Source organism: Schistocerca americana, chromosome 3 (assembly GCF_021461395.2).
Source record: "Schistocerca americana isolate TAMUIC-IGC-003095 chromosome 3, iqSchAmer2.1, whole genome shotgun sequence".
Classification (NCBI taxonomy): domain Eukaryota; kingdom Metazoa; phylum Arthropoda; class Insecta; order Orthoptera; family Acrididae; genus Schistocerca; species Schistocerca americana.
In genome coordinates, this window is record NC_060121.1 from 272,982,530 (window position 1) to 273,010,313 (window position 27,784).

A 27,784-nucleotide genomic window follows, 5' to 3' on the forward strand; every position below is an offset into this window, starting at 1 on the left:
AACTAGCATAAGGACATCACACACACCCATGCACGAGGCAGGGTTCGAACCTGCGACCGTAGCGGTCGCGCGGTTCCAGACTGTAGCGCCTATAGCCGCTCGGCCACCCCGGCCGGCACACCGTAGTTAACATGCTACTTCGGACAAATGGTAAATTTTTGTGGTAAGTTCCTTGGGGACCAAACTGCTGACGTCATCGGTCCCTAGGCTTACTCACTACTTAATCCATCTTCACTAACTTACGCTAAGGACTACAAACACACCCATGCCCAAGGGAGGACTCGAACCTCTGACAGGGGCAGCCGCACGAACCGTGGCAAGCCGCCTCATACCGCTCGGCTACCCAGTTTGGCTCGGACAAATGCATTGGGTTCTTCATTTATGTGGTCATATTGTCCTTAATTGCTCTACAATTGTTGAGTGTATCTTGATTCCGTATTTGCAACTACGAGAAACTGCGTGTTTTGACAGCAAACTGCTTTCGTTTAAATAAAACTGCGTGTTTTGACAGCAAACGATTTTCGTTTCACTGAAATGGAATATGGACGAGTGGTCTGTAATAAAAGACATTTAGATTTGAATTGCATTCCAGGTCGAAGGACAGTTTATTACAAGCTGTTCATTTTTCTTACGGCATTCGATGCCTTGTTTTTCGCTCAAAGCAGGAAAAACCGTCTACATGCACATTTTTAGGTTATTTTGTCGTCTGGCATTGTTGATTCTGACCTAATCGCACACTGCAAAACTGTGCTTCTTTATGCTAAACACAACGCAATGTAGTACTACAACTGTTTATTCGTACCTTTGTGGCTAAATATATATTTAGGTTCAAAAATAGTTCAGATGGCTCTAAGCACTATGGTTCAAATGGCTCTGAGCACTATGGGACTCAACTGCTGAGGTCATTAGTCCCCTAGAACTTAGAACTAGTTAAACCTAACTAACCTCAGGACATCACAAACATCCATGCCCGAGGCAGGATTCGAACCTGCGACCGTAGCGACCTCGCGGCTCCAGACTGCAGCGCCTTTAACCGCACGGCCACTTCGGCCGACTTGAGCACTATGGGACTTAACATTTGAGGTCATCAGTCCCGTAGAACTTAGAACTACTTAAATCTAACTAACCTAAGGACAACACACACATCCATGCCCGAGGCAGGATTCGAACCTGCGACCGCAGTTGTCGCGCGGTTCCAGACTCAAGCGCCTAGAACCGCTTGGTCACACCGGCCGGCTATATTTAGCCATACACATATATGTAGCCACAAGGATACAAATAAACAGTGGCCGTACTACATTGTGTTGTGTTTAACCTTAAAAAATGCATGTCTTTGCTAAGCAGTGTGGGATTAGGCCAGAATCAACAGAGGCAATCGCAGAAATAACCCGAAAACGTCCTTGCAGACAGAGGTTCCTGACGTGAGCAAAAAACGCCATTGTACCGTAAGTAAAAATCAATATCTTGTAACGAACTGTTTTTCGGCCTGGAACGCAAGTCAGTCATTATAGACAGTGATGTTTTATTTCAATGAAAAAAAAAACGCATTTGGTGACAAAACACGCACTTCCCGTAGCTGCAAGGACGAAATTAAAATGCCCACAGTAAAGGCGCAAGGAAATACTGTTTTTGCTGCACCACTGGACGCGAAATACCCTCCCTGGCTCTTCAGAAACGAGGGGCTAGTCTTTCTATTTGACGCCATTTTGGTGAATTATGCATCAGATGAAAGAGAGATAAAACGATTTAGACAACACATAAACATAGTCCCAAGCACAGAAAATGCCTAACAAGGGTGAGAATCGAACCTGGGGCCCAGTAATCTACAGGCAGGCATGCTAAGCACTTTTTTTTTTAAGGAAGAGAGACAACGATTGCATGGGTTAGGAAATGTATAGAACTTTTTTATGATTTTTAGTTTACTTGTTATTTTTATTTGTCCTGACTGTGTTTCATAAGGGCAGACTTTTGCAACGGCTCGAGGTCTACAAACATTGGGGCCATGAGAAGAGAGAGAAACCAGAAGGAAGAATAAAGGAAAAAACAAAGAAAGATAAATTGGGAGGCGTAGAGAGCACTTCTTGGAGCGCGTCTCCCACTCACTGGCCAGGATTAGGCTGTACACCATATCGTAGGGAAAAATGGTGTGTGAGGTATCAGGCACTTTGAATGTCGGGTATCCCCCAACTTAGGGGAGGCGGGGTGTCGTAAATTACACTGTTTAAGTAATCAGCAAACTGACGGCGGTAGTACTGAGTTCGTTCATGTGCAGTGTGAGCATCCAAAACATGGTACGAAACCAAAAGTCTAGCTTGGAGTGCGCACCGTCGCTGGAGAGGTATGCAGTTGTCAGACCCTTGAACCGTCTGATAGTGTGGCGCTGGGTAAGTGGAAAATGTATGTACTCTGGAAGGAGAAAAAATTGCGACTGACAGACGTCAGCAGGCACAGAGGTAACATGCCAGTATCCGTTGCACGAGTTGCCAGACATCGTGTCTCGACGGACATGTGAAACGGTGATATAGCAAGTATATAACGGTGATTCGGCCAGTCCACTTTTGGTGTAATCGCTAGTTTGTCAGGTATTTATCATAAATGATGCGGCGCCACGGGGCTCGTGCAACTGTTGCAAGCAAGGGTACATGGATGTTCTTGTACACTGGTGACCAACGAGTATCTCGGCCGTGTCCTCGAACTTATTACGAGGTAGCGTTGCGAAAACAACTTGTAAAAGTCTTCCCCGTGATGCGCGCGTGGTCAGAAGGGCATCGGGTACAATGCTGAGTTCGACAAAGTAGGTCGATATGTGGGAAAGTGTTGGGGCAGTGTGGGCCACATTGAACTATGTGACAGGCCGGCGTAAGAACGTGCAAGAGGCTGCGTGTAAGGGACGTTGAAGGGCAGCGGCAACGCCTTGTAGCAGTTAAGTACAGTATAAAGCGGATATCCCGGCTCTAACATGGACGAGACTGAGTCCTCCTGCTGTAGACGGTGAGGTTGTCGTAGCGGACCTTAAAGATGGCTTCTGTCAATACGAAGCACCCAAAAGGTGACTGGGCGTTCTGGGGCCACTGCAAAGGGAAAATTTGGGCGCGACATAGCTGTCGATGTAGGCCACTCACTGGAGCGGATTCAAGCTGTGGCGGAGGCTATGTTGGATGTTGGCTCGTATCGTCTGAAGAAAAAGGCATTATTTGAGTGCCGTCCTACGGTGGGTACGTCCGGTAAATGTGATACCCATGTACCGGTGTTTGTCCACTATAGGCGCCAGATGTGCCCTTCGTCTTGGAGATCACGAGAGATGTTCATAATTTCTAATTTGGCCACATTGAGCACATTGAGGATGTTTCCCGAGGTTCTTCCATGCTGTCGGGTCAATACAGAGGCGCTGTGTATTTCCATAAGTGCAAGAGCAGGGGGTTATCTGGGTATGCCCAGAAATGGAAGGTTTGGCTGCATAGGGTGAATCCCGTGAGGCGAAGTAGGTGACCTCTGGTAAGTGGTTTGAGGGCGATCGAGAACAGCACAGCGGACACGGGATAACCATGTCTGACGGAACGCCGTATTGGAATCGGTACCGCCTGTCGACCGTTGACTTGAATACTTGATGTGGCACCTGCACGCACGTGTCCCAGGCTGTCGATGGATAGGAGAGCTATATGCTTCACCACCGACAGAAAGTACTGGTGTCGGACCTTATCAAAGGCACTATCGAAGTCGATCGACGCCAGTGACGTACGGAGACGGCAGGACGTGGCGAGCATGACGAGATCCCGACATTCTCCTGTGGCAGTTTACAAATTGGCACGACGGCTGTGTGACGTTTGCTCTGGTCAAAGGAATCAGCGCCTGTAGGCGCGTATAGACCTTATAGTCCACACTGAGAAGACAGATTATGTACTGGAATTAAAATGCCTGTCGCAAAGGCCGCTGATATTTGGAATTTGTGAGTGAGCAGCTCCTGGAGCATTGGTTCACTGCTGGATCATCAGGTCACAGAATACTCGATATAATTCAGCCGGTAGGCCATCTGGATCTAGCTATTTCTTCGTCGCACCTTGACGATAGCGTCTGCCACCTCGTCCGTAGTAACTGGCGCCGCCAAGGATGTAGCCTCTGTAGCGCCGAGAGTACGTGTGACGTGTTTGAGATCGTCCTCAGATGTCGCATCGTCTGCTTTTCTGTCGTTGTAAATTTTTCGACAGTCGTCTAGTGGACAGCAATGGTGGAGGCAATACTCGCTTGTATACTGACACCCCTATCGTCTTTCTTGAGCTTATTAAAGCTGTGACGACGATGACGATGGTCGGAAGTGGTATGGAGCATAGCATCATACCCTGTATCTTACAGCGTGTCAATGAAAGGAGCTTGGCGTTAAAGTGTTGTCGCTTCCTGTGGGTTTCGGGTGTTGGAGGTTGGATGTCGAGTTCCCGCAGCATGGTATGGTGATAACTGATAGTTCCGCGCTGCCACGCAGCCGACTCTTCTTGCATTGGACCAACTACCTCGTGATAATTGATTTGGCACAGCTGAGCCTCAACAAAGGTGTAGAGGGGTAGCTGGGAAGGCGGTGTTCGCAGGAAGTCCACACCGCTGCGACACGCTGCTGACTCGGTCATGGAATGGGGACGTGTTAAGCTTCCATGTCCCACGGTTACGCCAGACTGACTGCGGTGGAAGTAGGGGAGAGCCGGTGAGCAAGCAATGGTCGGAAAAGGCAATTTTCCCATTTTTCCGCAGCGAGCACTCCGGACTTGTGTGTGTGGGAGACGTAGATGCGATCTATGCTGCTGGCAGAAACACTTGTAAGATGTGTATGACCAGGGGTGTCGCTGCAGACTTTCTGCCCTGAATCAATAAGGCGAAGTTCTGCCACCTTTGTACGTAGGGCAGGGCACAGTGAGTAGCTGAGATGTTGGCCTTTCGGATGCAATATGCAATTAAAATCGCCACCACGAACAGTGTGGTCGAAAAGACCAAGAAAAGGATGGCGATGACTACAGAGTAAGAAGTAGAACGATTGTTGTATGTGCCTGACGGAACATACAGACTGATGGTATACATTTCGAATATGATAAGGACCATGTCGCATGTGGATGGGACTACGGTCACATCTATGGCGAGTAGCCCCTCTTGGACGGATATCGCCACCCTGCACCCGGCGTGATTACCAGTGGAGTGATACAAGTCGTACACTATTGGCCATTAAAATTGCTACACCACGAAGATGACGTGCTACAGACGCGAAATTTAACCGACAGGAAGAAGACGCTGTGATATGAAAATGATTAGCTTTTCCGAGCATTCGCAAAAGGTTGGCGCCGTTGGCGACACCTACAACGTGCTGACATGAGGAAAGTTTCCAACCGGTTTCTCATACACAAACAGCAGTTGACCGGCTTTGCCTGGTAAAACGTTGTTGTGATGCCTCGTGTAAGGAGGAGAAATGAGTACCATCACGTTTCCGACTTCGATAAAGGTCAGATGTAGCCTATGGCGATTGCGGTTTATCGTATCGCGACATTGCTGCTCGCGTTGGTCGAGATCCAATGACTGTTAGCAGAATATGGAATCGGTGGGTTCAGGAGGGTAATACGGAACGCCGTGCTGGGTCCCAACGGCCTCGTATCACTAGCAGTCGAGATGACAGGCATCTTATCCGCACGGCTGTAACGGATCGTGCAGCCACTTCTCGATCCCTGAGTCAACAGATGGGACGGTTGCATGACAACAACCATCTGCACGAACAGTTCGACGACGTTTGCAGCAGCATGGACTATCAACTCGGAGACCATGACTGCGGTTACCCTTGACGCTGCGTCACAGACAGGAGCGCCTATGATGGTGTACTCAACGACGAACCTGGGTGCATGAATGGCAAAACGTCATTTTTCGGATGAATCCAGTTTCTGTTTACACAATCATGATGGTTGAATCCGTGTTTGGCGACATCGCGATGAACACACATTGGAAGGATGTATTCGTCATCGCCATACTGGCATATCACCTGGCGTGATGGTATGGGGTGCCATTGATTACACGTCTCGGTCACCTCATGTTCGCACTGACGGCACTTTGAGCAGTGGACGTTACATTTCAGATGTGTTACGACCCGTGGCTTTACCCTTCATTCGATCCCTGCGAAACCCTACATTTCCGCAGGATAATGCACGACCGCATGTTGCAGGTCTTGTACGGGCCTTTCTGGGTACAGAAAATGTTCGACTGCTGCCCTGGCGAACACATTCTCCAGATCTTTCACCAATTGAAAACGTCTGGTCAATGGTGGCCGAGCAACTGGCTCGTCACAATACGCCAGTCACTTGACGAACTGTGGTATCGTGTTGAAGCTGCATGGGCCTGTATACGGCATCCAAGCTCTGTTTGACTCAATGCCCAGGCGTATCAAGACTGTTATTACGGCCAGAGGTGGTTGTTCTGGGTACTGATTTCTCAGGATCTATGCACCCAAATTGCCTGAAAATGTAATCACATGTCTGTTCCAGTATAATATATTTGTCCAATGAATACCCGTTTTTCATCTGCATTTCTTCTTGGTGTAACAATTTTAATGGCCACTAGTGTATTTACAAATTTCGAGAATCGTTGAAATATGCACCTCCTGTAATACGGAACCGTCGACATCTGACGTGGTAAACATGTCTCAGAGTAACTGTATCTTCACCATACTGCGAATCATATTGGTGTTGACTGTGGCCACTATGTACGCTTGTAGCGGTGTTGCTGAGAGTTGATCCACCATCACTGAGAGAGGATGTGAGTTTAGTCAACTTGTGACGTCACTCTCCTTCCCCCCCCCCCCCCACCCCATCTGCCTCCTGGCTGCCGGGGAAACACTTGTAAGTCATTGGTGAGTAGGGCTAAGTGGGTGCGTCGATCGCAGTGGGATGACCGACGTGTCTTCATCATCTCCCGATGTCGTTGTGGCGGCGGAGTGTTCAGTGTCCATAAGGTCTTCCCCTATGACGGGGTGGTTGTACGATACCAGCATGGAGACAACTGCTTCCATCCACGCGGTTTTCTTTACGCCGTCCGCAGAGAGGACGGGCATTGGCCGGATCGTTCTGTAAGGTTGTCCGTCACTGTCACCGTCGGCTGACATCGGGAGGTGGGCGTCGTTCGCACACGTGACGTCGTCATCCTCGTGCATGGAATAGTCACTGGTTCCTGGTGTTGACCTGTACCTCCGCTTGCACCAGCGTCGTGAACGTTGTTTGCGAACATATCCTCCTGCACAGATTGCATCGAGTCCTGCCATCTATGCTTCCATCGGCACCACGAGGGAACCAGGTGCTGATATAGTGGCAACGCCGGTCGTAGTGTTGGGTGGAGGACGCTGCTGTGTGGTGGCCTCCTTTACTGCCCTTTACCTTTGGTCCCTTCGCGTCGTCCAAATCGTCACTCTGTGATGTGTATTGGGGATGGGGAGGCTAAGTGGCAGGCTTCGAGAAATCGTGGCGGGGTAAATCTCTGCTGCATACGTCGGCGGTAGAGCAGACGGGTTAGGTAGGGGCGTCACGTCCATAGATGGTAATTGTGCAAGCTGCCACTGTATACATTCCGACCGAATTTGTCCTTCGTTTCCGGATCCCGAGCACGTACGCGGTTCGTTGTCGTACATGTCTCAGTGCGGAGGTACGAGGGTACATGGTTACGGAGATTGAGAAGCACTTGTCGCACACCATTCAAGACAGGAGATGTCTTGGACTGTGCCTATTTCTCGGTTACGTGTTTGAGAACCGTGCCGTAGGGGTGGAGGGCGGATATCACAGCTCCAGCTGATAGCTCAAGAGGCAGATCGAAAACTCTAATTGTTCGGACGCCTAATCAATCGTGATCAATGGTCACAGTGCCTACATTTTCATCCGCGTGACAGAAGCAGAGTTCCTGACTTGCCTCCGTGATGGTCTTGTCACACGTGGCGTCATTAATAATCTTCACGTACGTTGTACTGCTTACGATGGAAAAAATGTATGCCTATGATGTCCGATGATGGCCTCTTTATCTTGTCTCTTAAAAGCCCTTACACATCGAGTGCTCTGGGTCGCGAATCGTGAATCGTAGGGATGCTTTAAGAGATTAGTTCCCTGTGTGGTCTTGCCAGTACAGCCGCCTTGCGTGTAGCGACCGATATAAAAACAAACAAGGCAAGCGTTGCCCACACACCGAACGCAGGCACGTGTCCGCACTGTAGCACAGCCGATGGCAGACTGGCTCCATTAGACCACAAGCTGCTAACAAGGAAGTAAACTTCCTGACAGATTTGAACTTGCATGCCGGACCGAGTCTTGAGATGTGGACAAGTGCCCCACCGACCGAGCTACACCACTACGCCTCACGACTCGTCCTCACAATTCCTCTTCCGCCAGTATATCTCATCTCTGACCTTCCAAACTACACAGAAGTTGTCCTTCGAAACTTTCAAAAGTACAGCTCTGTAGACAGGCCCCGATTTGTGTTTGGGTAGCTCAGTCGGTAGAGTACTTGCTCGCTAAAGTCAAAGGTCCCGAGTTCGAGTCTGGTTCCGACACACAGTTTTAATCTGCCAAGAAAGTTTCATATAGCGCTATCTCCGATGCAGGGTGAAAAATTCATTGTGCTGCAACTGCAACTGCGGAAAAAGACGTAGAAAAAAGGAAGACAACGTGTAAAATGTGGTAGCCTTATAGTCTAACATTTTGCAATATCTGATGTACACTCGGCTTTAAATAGGTGTCGAGCACAAGCCACTGTCAGTCTGTAGCCTGCAGTCAACAGGTCAAACCCTGCACTAGATTCTGTTTCTTGAAGTGTTCCCAGCGGACAGAATATTCCATCACCATTCGTGCTTTCATCCTGGAATATTTCTTCTTCCGGTATTTCAGCTGACGATCTGCTCAACCGAGACGTGGATTTACAGCTCAACAAATCTTGTAAACAATTCATTTTATGCCTACCATCTCACAGAAATTATTGTTCTGAGTCTTCGCTGCGTGACATTCCAACAAATGCTATTTATTTTAATAATTAATCACATTACCTCTTGTTAATACAAAATAATCAAGCAAATAATTCATAAACACTGTGTGTTTGCTGACTGAGCAGTTGCTACGTTTTATTCTCAGACGCACAGAGCTTTATCTATGACCGACGCTCTTTTGCCCATGGAGGGATAATAAGGGAAGATGACGCTACAGACTTACGCTGTACTTGGTTCTGAAACCGGCGCCGCCGTGTTAGATACCTCAGAACACTAGCAGATGATTGCGTTTTGTTCTTAATTTCTGACGTGCGCACGCAACATTTGTTTTAAATAGAAAATGTTGCAGTGCACTCGTGACTAACACAGGAAGGCATAGTTAGACGCGTGCATATTTGATCCAGTTATACGACGCATTTCGCTTCTTTTCATTATACGTTTCCAGTACCTAACCAAGAAGAGAGGCAGACTGACGAAACTGATGTTCGATCTGCATCATCTTCCCGAAAAGGATGAGAACATATTTTGCTGTATTTCGTCGCCTTCCAATCTTTCCTTCTCACAAAGTTCACCCAAACAGATTTTCGACAAGGACTAATAGGAAATCCGAAGTCAATAGACAGAATTAAAATCACTATAGTATAAGCAAATCTCGCAACCAAAATTCTTGCCTCTAAAGAAGAATATCGCTTGAGCGAGTCCACCTACGATTGAAACGTGATTCCTTTACGCTTTAGACTATAATCAAAAAAGATTAGCAGATGACGCATGCTGGCATTTTTTACCAGAACAATTCCATCAGAAGCTAATGTTTGGGGTAACTAACGTGGCGGCTTCAAGTTTCTGACGTAATGACATCTCCTCTTATTGTATCTCCATGCTTGTACCGACTTTATTATCTCTGACGCACTGGCTTTTACCTCACAGTATATCATTGCGCCAAGTGGTTTTAATTCAGACTCCGACTCACCTCGAAAGTGGGTATACGGTTATCAGCGGAAATATTGGAAGAAGAAATACTGCTGTTCAAGATCCACACCTGAATGATGGTCGAATATACTGTGAAATGTTCTACATCTGCAAGATTACTCTACAATTCTCAATCAACTACCCGGCAAACTACCTTCAAGCTATTTCTCTACCGTTCCACTCTCGAAGAGCGAGCAGGAAAAACAAATACTTAAACCTTTCTGTGCGAACTCTGATTTCTCTTATTTTATTACGATACTCATTCCTGCCTGTGTTAGGTGGGCGCTATCAAAATATTTTCGGAGGACAAAGTCAGTGACTGAAATTTCCGGATAAGATCCTCTCGCAACGAAAAACGTCTTTGTTGTAATGACTGCCACACCAATTCACATATCAGATCCGTGGCACTCTCCCCCCTATTTCGCGATAATACAAAACGAGCTGCTCTTCTATGACCATTTTCGATGTTCTCTGTCAATCCTCTCTGATGTGGATCCTATAGAGTACAGCAGTACTGCAGGAGAGGGAGGACAAGCGTAGTGTAGGCAGTCTCTTTAGCAGTCCTGTTGTATTTTCTAAGTGTTCTGCCAATAAACCGCACTTTTTGATTCGCTTTACCCATAACATTATCTATGCGATCGTTCTAACGTTCAGTGTGAATCACTATTATTTTCAAGTCCATGTGTCTCCAGTGGTCATTATGTAAAGTTGTATACTATGTGATCGAAATCATCCGGACACCCCCAAAAACGTACGTCTTTCATATTAGGTGCATTGTGCTGCCACCTACTGCCAGGTACTCCATATCAGCGACCTCAGTAGTCATTAGACATAGTGAGAGAGCAGAATGGGGTGCTCCGCAGAGACTATTGAAGAGGGTCGTAATGTGTGATAGGCAGACATCTATCCAGACCATCACACAGGAATTCCAAACTGCATCAGGATCCACTGCAGGTACTATGACAGTTAGGTGAGAGGTGAGAAAACTTGCAGTTCATGGTCGAGCGGCTGCTCATAAAACACACATCACGCCGGTAAATGCCAAACGACGCCTCGCTTGTTGTAAGGAGCGTAAACATTGGGCAACTGAATAGTGGAAAAACGTTGTGTGGCGTGACGAATCACAGTATACAATGTGGCGATCCCATGGATGGGCGTAGGTATGGCGAATGCCCGGTGAACGTCATCTGCCACCGTGTGTAGTGCCAACAGTATTCGGAGGCGGTGGTGTTTTGGTGTGGTCATGTTTTTCATGGAGGGGGCTTGCACCCCTTGTTGTCTTGTGTGGCACTGTCACAGGCCTACATTGCTGTTTTAAGCACGTTCTTGCTTCCCACTATTGAACAGAAATTCTGGGATGGCGATGGCATCTTTCAACACGATCAAGCACCTGTTCATAATGGACGGTCTGTGGCGGACTGGTTACACGAAAACAACATCCCTGTAATGGACTGGCCTGCCCAGAGTCCTGACCTGAATCCTAAAGAACACCTTTGGGATGATTTGGAACGCCGATTTCGTGCCAGCCCTTACCGACCAACATCGATACCGCTCCTCAGTGGAGCATTACGTGAAGAATGGGCTGCCCTTCCCCAAGAAACCTTTCAGCACCTGACTGAACGTATGCCTACGAGAGTGGAAGCTGTCATCAAGGCTAAGGGTGGTCAAACACACATTGAATTCCAGCCTTACCGATGGAGGGCGCCACGAACTTGTAAGTTATTTTCAGCCACGTGTCCGTATACTTTTGACCATGTAGTGTATGTGAGTCAATAGGTGGCGAGCATTCAAAGAATACACAAACTAAGTCAGTTCGTGATTAGTATTCGGTATGTGAAGTGATGCGCAGCCACTTGGTGCCCAATTTCGTGAGGTGGAGCTTCATGTCAATTAGTGACACATATAACGCATTGATTAAAGTCAGTTTGTGTTAGCACGAATTTTGTAAATTTCTGTGTCAACCAGCATATTTACATGTCGTCTAGTGCTATGTAATTATCGATTTTCGTCATTTGTATATAAGGTTTCTGAGCTGTTGAATGAAAGTTATGAACACCATTCTACAGCTGACCATCATCATGAGTGATAATACTAATAAATATAACACAGAAAATTTCATCCCATGATTAAGTTTGCACCTAATTTAAAACCACCACAAAATATCAGAGGGCGAATGAACTGTGAAAAGAAGAAAATTACCGAGGAGCGCAACTGGTCTCTGTCATTAGATCACAAAGGTTTTGCATCAGCAGTGCTTCAGGCTCGCGCATTTCTCGTCATTTCCACCATCCGAGAGTACTCTAGACGGCTACGCACGTCACAGTTTGGAAAGAAATAAATTCCCGGAGAATTACAGCCGACTTGACAAAACAACTGCCGGAAGTCACAGGCAGCTGGCGCGCAGTTCCACCAACTTCAGAAACTGAGTCGACAGCTTTTTGTCGAAGGGAACTGCGGCATATTATCTTCGGTAGAACTGGATCTAGCTGTTTAATTATAAAGTTTCAGTTGGCAAGATGTGAAACGAAATTCCTTTTTGTCTCTCTAGATTTTAAATCGGAACCTGCGTCTCAGGTACCGTTTTATTGACTCCCTTGCAACACCACTGGACTCGCATTCGGGAGGACGACGGTTCAATCCCGTCTCCAGCCATCCTGATTTAGATTTTCCGTGATTTCCCTAAATCGTTTCAGGCAAATGCCGGTATGGTTCCTTTGAAAGGGCGCGGCCGATTTCCTTCCCCATCCTTCCCTAACCCGAGCTTGCGGTCCGTCTCTAATGACCTCGTTGTCGACGGGACGTTAAAAAACACTAACCTAAACTAACCTTGCAACACGTTTGCAAGATACGTAAAACAGCCTGTACTTTTTGTTCTATAATTATTTAAAGTGTATAGTTCTAAAACATCTTAAGTAATTTAGAAGTATATTTGGAAAGAACGTACACCTTCATGAGAATCAGAACAAATTTCGAAGCATCCTAGGAAATATTCAGAGGAATATGACTAATGTTTCACGAAGGGATATACGCATATTAGTTCTGTTCCAGTTCATACATATAGAAGCGAAAGTAAAGTACAAATGTATAAACTGAAGATATGAGTCTGACAAGCAGATATGAAATTTTGAAGAATAATTGATGAGCGTGTTTCTTTCTTTCTTGGAGAGAAAAAGAACATTGATATTAGAAAATTGCTTGAAACAATTCAAACCTCAAACAATTGTCATAAACTACAATGGATTACCAGAAGTACGCATGAGGTTTGAGCAAGCTGTAAAACAAAGGAATGTAGGAATCAACATTGATATGGGCTTTGTTGTTTTGAAGGTGAGTTGAAGTGTATCAGTAATATAATGCCAGATATCATACGGCTGATTCGTAGTTGCCATCAGTACGTTTGTTAAAATGTTTGGGGCAATGTAATGTATTCGATGTATCAAACGGCGAAGTAAGTAACAACACTACGTCGCTTGTCGAACACAGATTATCGCTCAGTTGTGACAAAATGCAGCGCATGTATTTACCGGCGAAGACCAATGGTAGAAGAGCTGCTTTATTATCCGCGGATGAGAAAATAACTGGTCTAGACAGAGTTTTGAAATTACTGCGACGAGTAGTAGGCAATACAAGTTCTCGGAGGTATTACTTTCAGGTTCTTGTGCAGACACGGAGTGCTCCTGTCTTCACCACAAGAAAAGTCTCCAGTATCAGCGACAATAAAATACGGAATCATGTTTCCTTTAAAACTTCCTGGCAGATTAAAACTGTCCGCGAAAGGCAAAGGTTCTGAGTTCAATTCGGACAGAACTTAACTTCAGTGATGTGACGGGAACCGGTGTTACCACTACGGCAAGGCCGTTGGCCCTTGTGCTAACCACGAACCCAAAAATGTGTAATCCTGTACACACATAAAACGAAGTCATTAGACAATCTGTGAAAAACTACATCTTTATCTCAGCCGAACACACATACGCGAATATCGAAAGCTAAATGAGCACCGTCAAGACAACTAGACCTTAATTGCAAAGAACAGGAAAGAAAACGACAAAATATTAGGAAATCAAGTAAAACAAAAGCCGAGATCTACTGAAATCAGTTACAAAAGATATTAAAGCAGATACAGCTGTGAAGAAGCATTGGATAGTTGAAGCATAATCGGAAAAGTAAAATTACACCCCCGCACCTGCAGTATGATCCAAAGACTTCCGGGTCTGGTGACTTGTCTGTTTAGACGACAACCATGAATACACAAACATACTGATTATATATTATAAATGTAAACCTGGTATCCTCTAGCACAAAAACTGATATTCCTCGAATAATTCGTGTCAGTATTTTGCAACCATGACTTATTAAACTGATGGTTCGGTAATATCCACACGTGTCAGCACCTGCCTTTTTTGGAAGTTAACTTTTTATATGCTTCTTGAAGTCTGAGGATATTTCACCCGCCTCATATATGCTACGCACCAAGTGGAAAAGTTTTGTCATTTCCTTATTGAGGAATTCTTGGTAGGCAGGACACAGAGTGTTATCTTGGATAGTGAATCAGCGACAGAATCAGATGTAAATTTAGGCAAGGCCTGAAAAGTGTACTGGAATCCTTGCTGTTCATGTTGTGTCTACATCTACATTTGCATGACTAATCTGTAATTCACACTTAAGTGTAAGCTATTTCTCTAGCGAGCCAGAGACACGAACATTTAAATCTTTCCGTGCGAACTCTTTTATTTTATTATGATGATCATTTCTCCCTGTGTACGTGGGTGTCAACAAAATATATTCGCATTTAGAGGCTCGCACTGGAAATTGAAATTCCATGAGAGGACCTCGCCGCAACGAAGAACGGCTTTGTTTTAATTATAATCGCCCCAACTCGCCTATTATATCCGTGACAGTCTCTCCCCCCCCCCCACCTCTCCTCCCCCCCCCCCCCCACCCATTTTTGAACTGTTTGGATGTCCTCCATCGATCTCATCTGGTAAGGATCCTATATCGCACAACAATACTCTTGCAGAGGGCGGACAAACTTAGTGTAGACAGTCTCTTTAGTAGATTCATTGCATTTTTTTAAGTGTTCTGCCGATACAAAGCAGTCTTTGTTGTGCTTCCCCACAACATTATCTATGTAATCGTTCTAATTTAAGTTATTCGTAATTGTGATTTCTAGGTATTTAGTAGATGGGTAGATCACGTAACTAATGAGGAGGTACTGAACGGAACTGGAGAGAAGAGGAACTTGTTGCACAATTTGACTAGAAGAAGGGATCGGTTGGTAGGACGTGTTCTGAGGCGTAGTATTTAGTATTGGAGTGCAGAGTGGAGGGTAAAAATCGTAGAGGAAGACCAAGAGATGAATACACTAAGTAGATCAGAAGGATGTAGGTTGCAGTAGTTACCTGGAGATGAAGAAGCTTGCACAGGATAGAGTGCCATGGAGAGCTGCATCAAACCAGTCTCTGGACTGAAGACCACAACAACAGGCATTTAGTTGAATTGTCAGCCTTTAGATTAATGTGATTTATGGCGTAACCGCAATTTAACCTCGCACTTTTCATTATTAGGGCCAATTGCCACTTTTCTGACCATATAGATATATTCTATTAGTCAGTTTGCAATTGTCTCTGATATTCTGATTGTTTTACGAGACGGTAAATGACAGGATTATCTGCATACAATCTAAAATGGCTTAGAAACAGCAGGGGGCCTATAATACATTCTTGGAGAACGCCAGATATAAATTCTGTTTTACTCGATGACTCCCCGTCAACTACGAGGCGCATTCAAGTTCTAAGGCCTCCGATTTTTTTTCTCCGGACTGGAAAGAGGTAGAAACATGCGCGTTGTTTTAAAATGAGGCTGCATTCATTGTCAATACGTCCCAGAGATGGCAGCACCGTACAGCAGATGGAATTTTACCGCCAGCGGCGAGAATGAGAACTGTTTTAAATACTTAAAATGGTGACGTTTTCCTTACTTGAACAGCGTGCAATCATTCGTTTTCTGAATTTGCGTGGTGTGAAACCAATTGAAATTCATCGACAGTTGAAGGAGACATGTGGTGATGGAGTTATGGATGTGTCGAAAGTGCGTTCGTGGGTGCGACAGTTTAATGAAGGCAGAACATCGTGTGACAACAAACCGAAACAACCTCGGGCTCGCACAAGCCGGTCTGACGACATGATCGAGAAAGTGGAGAGAATTGTTTTGGGGGATCGCCGAATGACTGTTGAACAGATCGCCTCCAGAGTTGGCATTTCTGTGGGTTCTGTGCACACAATCCTGCATGACGACCTGAAAATGCGAAAAGTGTCATCCAGGTGGGTTGCACGAATGCTGATGGACGACCACATGGCTGCTCGTGTGGCATGTTGCCAAGCAATGTTGACGCGCAACGACAGCATCAATGGGACTTTCTTTTCGTCGGTTGGACAATGGATGAGACGTGGATGCCATTTTTCAATCCAGAAACAAAGCGCCAGTCAGCTCAGTGGAAGCACACAGATTCACCGCCACCAAAACAATTTCGGATAACCGCCAGTGCTGAAAAAATGATGGTGTCCATGTTCTGGGTCAGCGAGGGCGTAATCCTTACCCATTGCGTTCCAAAGGGCACTACTGTAACAGGTGCATCCTACGAAAATGTTTTGAAGAACAAATTCCTTCCTGCACTGCAACAGAAACGTCCGGGAAGAGCTGTGCGTGTGCTGTTTCACCAAGACAACGCACCTGCACATCGAGCTAACGTTACGCAACAGTTTCTGCGTGACAACAACTTTGAAGTGATTTCTCATGCTCCCTACTCACCTGACCTGGCTCCTAGTGACTTTTGGCTTTTTCCAACAATGATAGACACTCTCCGTGGCCGCACATTCACCAGCCGTGCTGCTGTTGCCTCAGCGATTTTCCAATGGTCCAAACAGACTTCTAAAGAAGCCTTCGCCGCTGCCATGGAATCATGGCGTCAGCGTTGTGAAAAATGTGTACGTCTGCAGGGCGATTACGTCGAGAAGTAACGCCAGTTTCATCGATTTCGGGTGAGTAGTTAATTAGAAAAAAAATCGGAGGCCTTAGAACTTGAATGTACCTCGTACTACGAACTGTGACCTTTCTGACAGGAAATCACGAATCTATTCGCAGAACTGAGACGATATTCCAAAAGCACTCAATTTGATTTGAAGCCGCTTGCTAGGAACGGTGCCAAAAGCCTTTAAAACTAGAAACATGAAATCGATTTGAGATCCCCTATCGATAGCACTCATTACTTCGTGAGAATAGAAATCTTGTTTTGTTAAATAAGAATGAAATTTTCTGAATCCAAGCTGATTGCATGTCAACAGATCATTTTCCTCGAGGTAATTCTTAATGTTCGAACCCACTGTACTAGTATGTTCCAAAAGAAGCGTACTGCAAATCGATGTCACTGATGTAGGTCTGTAACTCATTGTTTTATTTCTCCTTCCTTGATTATTGGTGTGATGTTCGCAATTTTACAGTCGTTAGGTGTGGATCTTTCGTCGAGCGATCTAATGGCTGTGCAATCTGGACCGGAGGACTTTCCTTTATTAAGCTACTTTGCTACACCATCTACTTCAGAGTTACTCCTGTTGGCAGCAATTCTTGATTTTGCATTATTTACTTCCTCTTCTTTGATGAAAGAATTTCGGAAAACCGTATTTAGTAACCCTGCATTAGTGGCACTGTCATCAGTAACATTACCATCGCTGTCAAACACTGGAATTGTTGATTGTGTCTTGCCGCTGGTGTACTTCACATACAAACAGAATCTCTCTGAATTTTCCACCAGATTTCGTTGTGGAAATTATTGAAAGCATTTCGCATTGAAGTTCGCTCTAAATTTCGAGCTCCTGCAAAATTTCCCCCGTTCTCATTTTTTTGTGTTCTTTTAAAATGGGTGTGCTTTGTTCTTTGCTTCTGCAACAGTGTTCTATTTTGTGTACTGTGGGAGGTCAGTTCTGTCGCTTATTCATTTATTTGGTATAAAACTCTCCATTGTGCATATTATTTCTTTGAGTTTAAGCCACATCTGGTCTACACTTACTTAGTTACTCGGAATGTATGGAGGTTGTCTCTTAGGAAGGCGAAAGGCGAATTTTTATCTGTTTTTTTTTAAATAAATATATTTTGCGTTTATTTTTGGTTGGTATGGATGTCGCGTTACTCGATCTCACTAAAACGACCTTTTGGTTGGTGACCTGTATCCGTCATATTGCTCCCTATCTGCTTAGGATTATTTCTTGCTAAGAGGTCGAGTGTGTTTTCACAAACATCTACAATTCGAATGGGATTCTGAACTAATTTTACTTAGCACGATTCCGGACGATGTTTTGTGCCTACCATCGACTTTAAAAAAGTATTTTCACTACGATATCGAGCGTAGAGTGAAGTCACGACCAACCATAATAGTGTACGTATTTGATATGAGATTTAAGTCTTCTCCCAACTGTTCAGCAACTGTATCATCTGCGTCAGAAAGTCGGTAAAAGGAATCAATATAATTAATTTGTACCTGTTGTCAGGTATAGCCTCGACCCATACTATATTACAGGAGATATCTACTTCAATTTGGCTACAAGATGAACTACTTCTAACAGCAACAAACACTCCAACACCAACTGAGTTTAACCTGCCCTTTCTGAGCACTGTCAGGTCCTTTGTAAGAATTTCGGCTGATTTTATTTCCGGCTTTAACTAACTTTTGGTAGCTACAGCGACTTGTGCTTCAATCAGTACTTTCTCTTGGAGCCTGGAGCTCTGGTTGTTCCTCAACACATTTACAAAAATTTATCACTATAATACCTATGGTTCATATATCAGCCCTTGTCCTTTGTGACCTGCACCAGTTGATAGTGAAACCATTTTGTTGCTTTCCGAGATCCTCTAACCCCCCCCCCCCCCAAAAAAAACAGCCCAGTCCACGCTACCAGTGTAGCCGCCTCCTGTGTGTGATGGGCACTTGACCTATTCCGCGGGACCCTATACCCCACCAACCTATGGCGCAAGTCGAGGAACCTGTAGCCTACACGCCTGGTGAACCATCTGAGCCTCTGATTTAGACACTCCAATCTGCTCTGTACGAGGGGTCCACAATCGGTACTATCGACGATGCCACAGTTGGTGAACTCTGGCTTCATATTGCAAGCAAGCATGGCAGTCTTTACCGATTCAGACAGCAGCCGGAAATAGAACACACAAACAAAACAGCACACATCATTAGTACTGACATGAGCCACCACCTGCAGCTGGCTGCACCCTGTGATCTTCATGGCATCCAGAAGGACTCATTCCATACTTGGTATGACTCTGCCTGCACGCATAGGGAGTGCACACTGGACTTACTCCTCTCTTTGGCAGCCCTTTCGCTAAGGGGCTCCCTTACGTACCTAACATTGGAGCTCGTAACTACCAAAAATCTTACCCTCTGCGACTGCCCGTATCTTGCAGGCTGAGAGACTTCCGCTAAAACAGGACAAGCGAGTACATCTGGCTCAGGATTTCTTAAACCACAGACAGCGCCTTAAACCGAACCGAGGAGGCTTTTCGATCGGCCTCCCGGAAAGTCGGTCTGCTAGACCACGGACGGCTTCCCACTAGGCGACAGGTGAGGGGTCAACCTCAGTGCAGTCAGTAGCCAAGACAGCCACAGAAGTGGACCAGTGGGAAGACACGTGAGACGTAATAGACGTCCCTCGAATCCCCACATGCGGTGTCCCAGAGTGACATCCATTGGCAACAGCCTCGAGCTGCGTGGCCAAACCCAGCTCCGCCAGGAGATGGGAGCAGAAGGTCACCAACTCGGCCTGCATCCGAATACAGTAATCATAGTCCCTATCCATACCAAAGGCGGCATAAATCTAAACCACCCAGCTATTAAAACACCAGACTATGCCTAGTAAGCATTCAAATAAGCAAGAAATTTAAGAATTAAACTACTAAGTACAAAAGTAACTGAAAACAAGTCGCTCCTGTATAGAGTTCGTAAAAATAATTTACATACGAAGGCTGTACTTGCTTGCGCTGTTGCATTAACGGAAGCAGCTGCCTTGTGTATTAATGACCTGGCATACAATATTAAAAGTAACCTCAGACATACTGAGTATGATGCAGTTATTTAGAACGAAATACTGTCGGGAAAGAATGTAAACAAATATCCAGTCAGATCTTGATAGTTATGCAAAGACTGTCGATTTATAATACATGCACAATTATGCTGTTTACAAAAGGAGGTAGTATCGTATGAAAACAATGTCACTGATTCACAATTAGCATCAGTCAACTCATACAAATACCTGGGCTACTAGAGTAAGGGGGTTATGAAATGGAATGATCACGTAAGCCTGGTCGTAAGTAAGGCAGCTGACAGGCTTTGGTTCACTGAAAGTATACTGATAAAATGCAGTCTACAAGGGACACTGCTTCTGTGTCTCATTTAAGAATATTGGATAAGTGAGTGGGACCCAAGCCAAACAGGACTAATCAGGGAACTGAACACAGAAAGGAGGGTGGCAAGAATGGTCACGGGTTATTTTGACTCACATTAAAGTCTTACGGTAATGTTGGGTAAACCTAAATTTTGCAGGTTCTTGAAGATGGACTCAACTTACGTCGCGAAAGCCTTCTTACACACGTTAAAGAACCAGTGTTGAGTGAAGAATACAGAGATATTCTTCATCACCTTACGTGTCACTCCCGTAGGGATTGTGAAGACAAGATCAGATTAATTACGGCAAGGATCCGGCTATTTAAGCAGTAATCCTCGCCATGCTCCACACACGAATGGAGATGAAACAGATCATAACATGTGGTACCATTCTAAGTACCATGTGCTTTACACTTCACAATGGTTTGCAGTGTACGACGGGTGTTTCGAAGTCTTTGCATGCAACATCTAGGGATGATAGATCACATTATGGTGAACAACGGAATGGTCATTCCAACCCAGTTTCGAGAAAATGATAAAAATGTAACTACACGTAAACTATTCTTTCTTTTTCTCTGAAAAATATCAGTAATGCACACTATTGTTCTGAATATCAGGGTTCGTTTCACATTATGAAAAATAAAAATTTTGCACATAAAAAAGTTTAAACTTTGAGGACTCAGGTCCTTTTAGCACGTTTCCTGAGGTTCTTTTAGCACGTTTCGGGATTTCCTGTAGTAGCCCCTGTTTTTTCTTTTAGTGAACGCGTTCAACCGTGGCTTGAATGATAGCCAATATTAGCAAATTTCTGCCACAATAAATTTAACCAGCTACACTTGGCCAATAGTAATAACATTCTCGATAGAACATACTTTACACACTTTTTGTTCTGTCCTCAACACCTCTCGTATTATAAGTTTAATTCAGTAACTAATATAGCAACGCTCTCCAGAAATTTATAGAGAAAGTTCATACTTCGCTGGGCCCTTGTTTGCCACTGCCTTCGTTTTATATATATGCACTAGCCTCGGAAATACCAAGTTGCGTATTACAACGAAGCAAGATGGGAGTGATCTATGTGAGTTAATGGTTAGGCCACAGATCAGAATGCTCCGGTAACGATTAATAATGACACAGTATTGTACTGATAATTATTGTACATATACATACATTTTGGTATTGCTCTGTTGTATATAAAACACCCGCCAGGTTAACCGAGAGCGCTAATGCGCTACTACCTGGCCTCGGGTAGGAGCGCCCAGCGCGGGCCCCGGATCGAATCCACAAGGTGGATTCAAGACGATGGCCGGTGTGCTGACCAGCCTGTAAGTGGTTTTTAGGCGGTTTTCCACATCTCACTAGGTGAATACCGGGCTGTATTGTACAGAAAGTTATAGTACATATACATACATTTTGGTATGTATTGGTATTGCTCTGTTGTATATAAAACACCTGCCAGGTTAACCAAGAGCGCTAATGCGCTGCTACCTGGCCTCGGGTAGGAGCGCCCAGCGCCGGCCCCATCTCGAATCCACAAGATGGATTCAAGACGATGGCCGGTGTGCTGACCAGCCTGTATGTGGTTTTTAGGCGGTTTTCCACATCTCACTAGGTGAATACCGGGCTGTATTGTACAGAAAGTTATAGTACATATACATACATTTTGGTATGTATTGGTATTGCTCTGTTTTATATACATGCACTAGCCTATGCTGACCAGCCTGGATGTGTTTTTAGGCGGTTTTCCACACCCCACTAGGTGAATACTGGGCTGGTCCCCACGTCTTGCCTCAGTTACACGACTCGCAGACATTTGAAACACTTTCACACTATTTCATGATTTATTCTAGACGCAGACAGCTGGGGTACACTGATTCCATCCTGGGAGGGTGCGGGGGAGAGGTACGGGGTGGCGGCGGAAAGAGCATCTGGCCACCCCTTCTAATTAACCATCCCAAGTCCGATTGTAACCATGCCGACTCTGTGAAAACTGTGGGACAATGGCACTAACTAAAGAGGAAGCTCTGTTGTATATAAAATGACTTTATCTGCCCAAGCAGTACCACTAAACACGCCAGGCGGCGCCTGTAGACGGCACGACTCTGTAGAGGTACGTTGTTTGCAGTCCTGTTCACTTGTAGTTTCGTTTGTATGAAGGTAAAACACGCCATGAAGGAAGGTAGTACACGCAGAAAAGTAATTGCAAATGTCCCCATAATGCAAGATTCCTTATCATTCACGAGGAAAAAACTCACTTTGCACCAAGAGAGCAACAGTGTCAGACAAATATGAAAGAAATTGAAGATATCCGGTAGCGTAGTTGTAAGGACCATACACCGAGGTACAGGCTCCTATGTCGATGGTCCTCGCTCCCAGGACTATATCACAACACCAGGAACGGTATCTGGTAGTGACCAGTAAACGTAACAGATTCAAAATCAACTGTGAATTGACTGCTAAACTAAAGACAACTATGGATGCACGAGCGAGTAAGTCAACAGTGAGACGACGCTTGGCAGAAAACAACCTCCAGGCTTATGTAGCACCAAGGAAACCATTATTGCGACCGGTTAACATGAAGAGTAGAATTCAATGGCCTACGACATACCAACTTTGGATAGCGGGGTTTTGGGAAAGAGTCTTATTTACTAATGAATCCAGGATCGAATTATTTAGAAGTAAAAGCCGTCCATTCGCACGCTGTTTACACCATGAGCGCTTAAATTCTCAATGCGTAGTTCTGTGATGGTAAGAGGACCTTTGGAGGGAATAAAGTAGAAAATCTAGTGCAAGCAGATGGAAAAATAACCCAAAAGGATTATAATACTATTCTCCAGCGGTATGCTAAGACATCTGGTTTGCATCTGATTGGGCAAGGGTTTGTCGTGCAGCAAGCCAACAACCTGAAACACACATCCCGATTATGTCAATCTATGTGCAGTTTATAGAGGTTCAGAAAATTTTGAAAAACATGGAGTGGTTTTTCCGGTCGCCTGATTGTAATCCAATCGAGTTACTATGGGATGAGCTGGACAGAAAGAGCCGAAAACGGGGAATCATGAGTGAGGCACACTTGTGGAAGGTCTTACTGCAAGGATGGAGACTAATTCCAAAAGGAACCCTGGAAAAATTCATCCTTCGCATTCCGAGAATGGGCAAGGCAATGATTAAAACAGAGGGTGGTCATGTTGAGGAATCAAAAATTTAATAGTTGCACTTACCTTTGAGCTTAATAGACATTTAGAAAACAATAAAATGCAATTTTATAATGTATTTCCTTTGCATTGTCCATAATCACTTGGTGTTTCCAAACTTTTGGAGGGCAGTGTATATGTATGTGTACATAATTTTTTTTTTCTTGTAATGTCATGAATACAAAATACACCAGCTGTTAACTGTCGCAGATAAATTGTATGCAGGGCAGAAATCTGTGCAATCTGGACATTTTACATGTGGTCAAAACTAATAGCAGGTTGGCCTGCATGGGGCTCGTCGGTCCTTTTAGCTTCTGCTGTAAACTTAGTATAATCTTTTGGGCCGTCTCTTCTGAACCCTTCTCTCTCCACTAGCACATCGCTTTGCAACATCATGAAGGTGATGGAGGGCTTTTCATTTTCTCCTTCAGCTCTTCACATGTAGAGTAGCAGTGGATTGAGGGACTCCGAAATACAAACTGAAATTTTCCTTGAAAAATGTTGCATGTGGGAATGTTTCTCCTTAAACAATTTATGCATCTCTAAAATGTTAAGCCTGCCATTTAAATACTTTACATCCTTTCCAGCTTAATGACTTCCTTTTAGGGGAAAGCTTTCGTTGTGTTGCCGGATAGCTTGTTTCTGTTGTAAAGGCACCGTTTACTTGCTAGAAGAGCTTCAGTCACTGATTTCCTCATAGCATACAACATGAATTCTGTAGCTCGTTCCTTTCATACCCATCCATCTGATTAAATGCCTTCTAGCACTAAAAGCTGTGGCTACCCTTCAGCAGCACGTCAATGTGTTGAAGTCCATTTTAGATATTTCCTGACTGATGCCCTATTAGCGCGGTGGCGATTTAATTAGAGACGAAATATCGGCTGACGCATCCCAGTAACAGAAAAAATGGCTCAAATGGCTCTGAGCACTATGGGACTTAACTTCTGAGGTCATCAGTCCCCTAGAAGTTAGAACTATTTAAACCTAACTAACCTAAGGACATCACACACATCCATGCCCGAGGCAGGATTCGAACCTGCGACCGTAGCGGTCGCGCGGTTCCAGACTGTAGCGCCTAGAACCGCTCGTCCACCCTGGCCGGCCTCCCAGTAACACTAGGCGTCCTTCTGTATTAGTTGCGCTCCTGAGAGCGCAGTGCATAGGCACCCTGCGGTGTGCAAAATGCCTTATGTGTTGGTTATAATTCTGTCGCCTGCTCTATGTGAAAGGGGATGGACCTAGCAAAATTAAAGTTGCTTCTAAAATATCTTTCTCTGCTTAGAGACACTCTTTGTTAAAGTTTTCAGTTTGATAAATCATTCTGTCAGTTTACTGGATAGGTAGTGTGCAGCGCGCCTGGTTAGTAGACCCTGCTAATTCGGAGAAATCTCTTGGACCTAGCGTAGAAGCATCAATGGACATTTCGTCTCAAACAAAAATTGTTCCTCATGACGTGATCTCGAACCCCGAGACTTTGAAACATCCTATACACGTAGATATAGAGGCAACTTAAAGCAACATGAACACGAATACGGGATTGTGCACTCATCACATAATGTACAAAGTGTTCGTTCATCATCTAGTAATGTCGCCTTCCAGAAAACAAGTGTTACTGATAGATGACGCCTGCCCGCATCTCGTGGTCGTGCGGTAGCGTTCTCGCTTCCCACGCCCGGGTTCCCGGGTTCGATTCCCGGCGGGGTCAGGGATTTTCTCTGCCTCGTGATGGCTGGGTGTTGTGTGCTGTCCTTAGGTTAGTTAGGTTTAAGTAGTTCTAAGTTCTAGGGGACTAATGACCACAGCAGTTGAGTCCCATAGTGCTCAGAGCCATTTGAACCATTTTTGATAGATGACGCCTACTTTACAATTGCGAGTTGTTTCAACTGTCGGAATGCTCACAGTTGAGTCTAGTAAGTCTACCTCAAAGAGCCTGTTGCCACGCTCTACGGTACTGTGTGGTCACTTCTGGGAAGATACCAAACATGTAATAAGTTACAGTGACGACAGAATAGACATGTATTGCAAATATATGTGAACATATCATTAATAATTGCTCATAATATTTGCTGTTTACTGTCAGACGTTAGAAACGTCTTGCGTCTTTTACTCGTAAAAGACAGCTTAAAAAGAATTATGTTCCTTGACAAAAGATCATACACTGTCTTTGTGCAGTAGAATGTCACTGAGAGCCGCAACATATTTCTCATCCTTTTCTTCTTGTTCAGTATTAGACCACGTTGTCTATTGCGAGTTCTTCATCCATCCAACCTTTCTTGGAAATCATCCCTAATGTAGTGAACATCCTGCTGGGGCAGACCCTTAAAAACTCCGTATTATTTCAGCCACAAATAAATGAGAAATTAAAAAAAGTGCCGAGATTTTCATACTTTTAGCCTCTGTTTTCTGAAAAAGTGAAAATGATTGTCTTTGTCACTTTCTGTGTAACAAAACTGAAATACAAACATTTCGTGTTTTGCAGACGGTTGAAAGAAAAAAATCCGAAACACGAGAAGAAATAAAAACACGAACGCACAATTCAGCATGAAAATCATTTCATAGCCATACGAAGCACTTCCTGTGAAGCCCACTGTTTCGCTTTTCTCGTGAATAGATACAAAACAGACACAAAAACTGAAGTTAACATTATTTCTATACGTATTCTAAATTACACAGGTCAACGACAAAATATTTTTCTTAGGTAACAGCTTGATCTGAAGATATTATTTGCTGCTGGATATGCCACAACGTGATTTCATTATAAACAAAACAAACAAAAAAATAGATAGCGAATACATGAAATTGTAACGAAAATGATTTAATTTTTCACTATGTACATAAACATTAAAATATTATTAAAAAGGCACTGTAAACTAGGTCCGATGAAATGTCAACTGTACGTCTCGGTGAACTAATACAGTGGAGTTCGTATTCTTGATGCTATCTCTTCATCATTTAAATGTACTGCTGGTGAAAGCGTACAGATTTTTGATGGCAAGGGAGGAGGGGGAGGGACGGGGAGTGGGAGAAGCAATCAAGGTGACTGTTAAAAAAGTGACTCTTGATGTTCATAAAAATTCTAACTTGTTTCACTTTTCTAGCATGTTGCCACAACAACTGTAATATGAACCCTTTTTTTCGTAATAGTTATGAAATATATTAAGTAACCAGTGCCGGCACTTCCACCGAAATTTCAGCTTGATATTAACTGAAATAGTAATATATTAATTTGAGGAAGAAGTTTCTGAGAACATACGTTTTGAGCACAGCACAGTGAGTCATGGAGCATGGGAGCACCGAAAAAAGAAGAGAATCGAAGCATGTCAAGTGTGGGGCTACCGAAGGGTGCTGAAAATTTTGTAGGCTGATAAGATAATGAATGATGAAGCTCTACGCTGAATCGGACAAGATAATAACACATGGAAAACATAGACAAGAAGAAGGGATACGATAATAAAATGGTTAAGGTTTCAGCGAAAAACTTACACTGTATTAGAGGGATCTTTAGAGGATAAAAATTGTAGGGGAATACAGAAACTGGAACACATTCTACAAATGACTGAGGGCGTAGGGTCAAGTGCTGCTCTAAGATAAAGAAGTTGGCATATGGTAGGAATTTGTGACGAGCAGGCTCAAACTATTCAAAAGACTGATGACGGAAAAAAAGTATCGCTAAGTATATATTTTTTAGAGTATGTAGTCTTAATTCTAAAAAAAAAAACTGTCGTCGATACGGCTCCGTTATTATTATATTATGATCCACTACACTAAAAACCACAAGAGTTAGCCACTGTTATTGAAAACGTCTTTTTATAGTTGATTTGTGTTACTGATTACTTTAATTCACCGAGAAAGTCTGTTTGGGTTGTAAGACATGCCTATCGGATAGCTTTCAGGTAATATAACACATTAGAGCATGTTGTTGCCAAATTGTAGACTTGTACAGGACATAAAAAGAGGCAACAATACATTTATTGTAAGATGAATCTCGTAGTGAAACCTCAGAGAACTTTTTTTTATGAAGGAATTTGAGATTACTCCACATGCCAGAGGCCAGCGTACAAAGAAAGGCTTGTATACGGAAGGACAATGGCCTGTGGAGATGCCCTCCACTAAACGAGGGCTTTTCTCCTGGTAAATATCCGCGCCGCATAAACCGGGAAGGGGTCACCGCTGTAAACCTGCTTATTAGCCACGGCTCGT

The 27,784-nt window shown here is 44.4% G+C and overlaps 1 protein-coding gene across 1 annotated transcript in view; it reads right to left on the bottom strand.

Annotated features, from left to right (window-relative positions):
- Positions 1 to 27,784, bottom strand: part of LOC124606012 — a 532,599-nt gene that overhangs the window by 447,028 nt on the left and 57,787 nt on the right. The window lies entirely within an intron of this gene.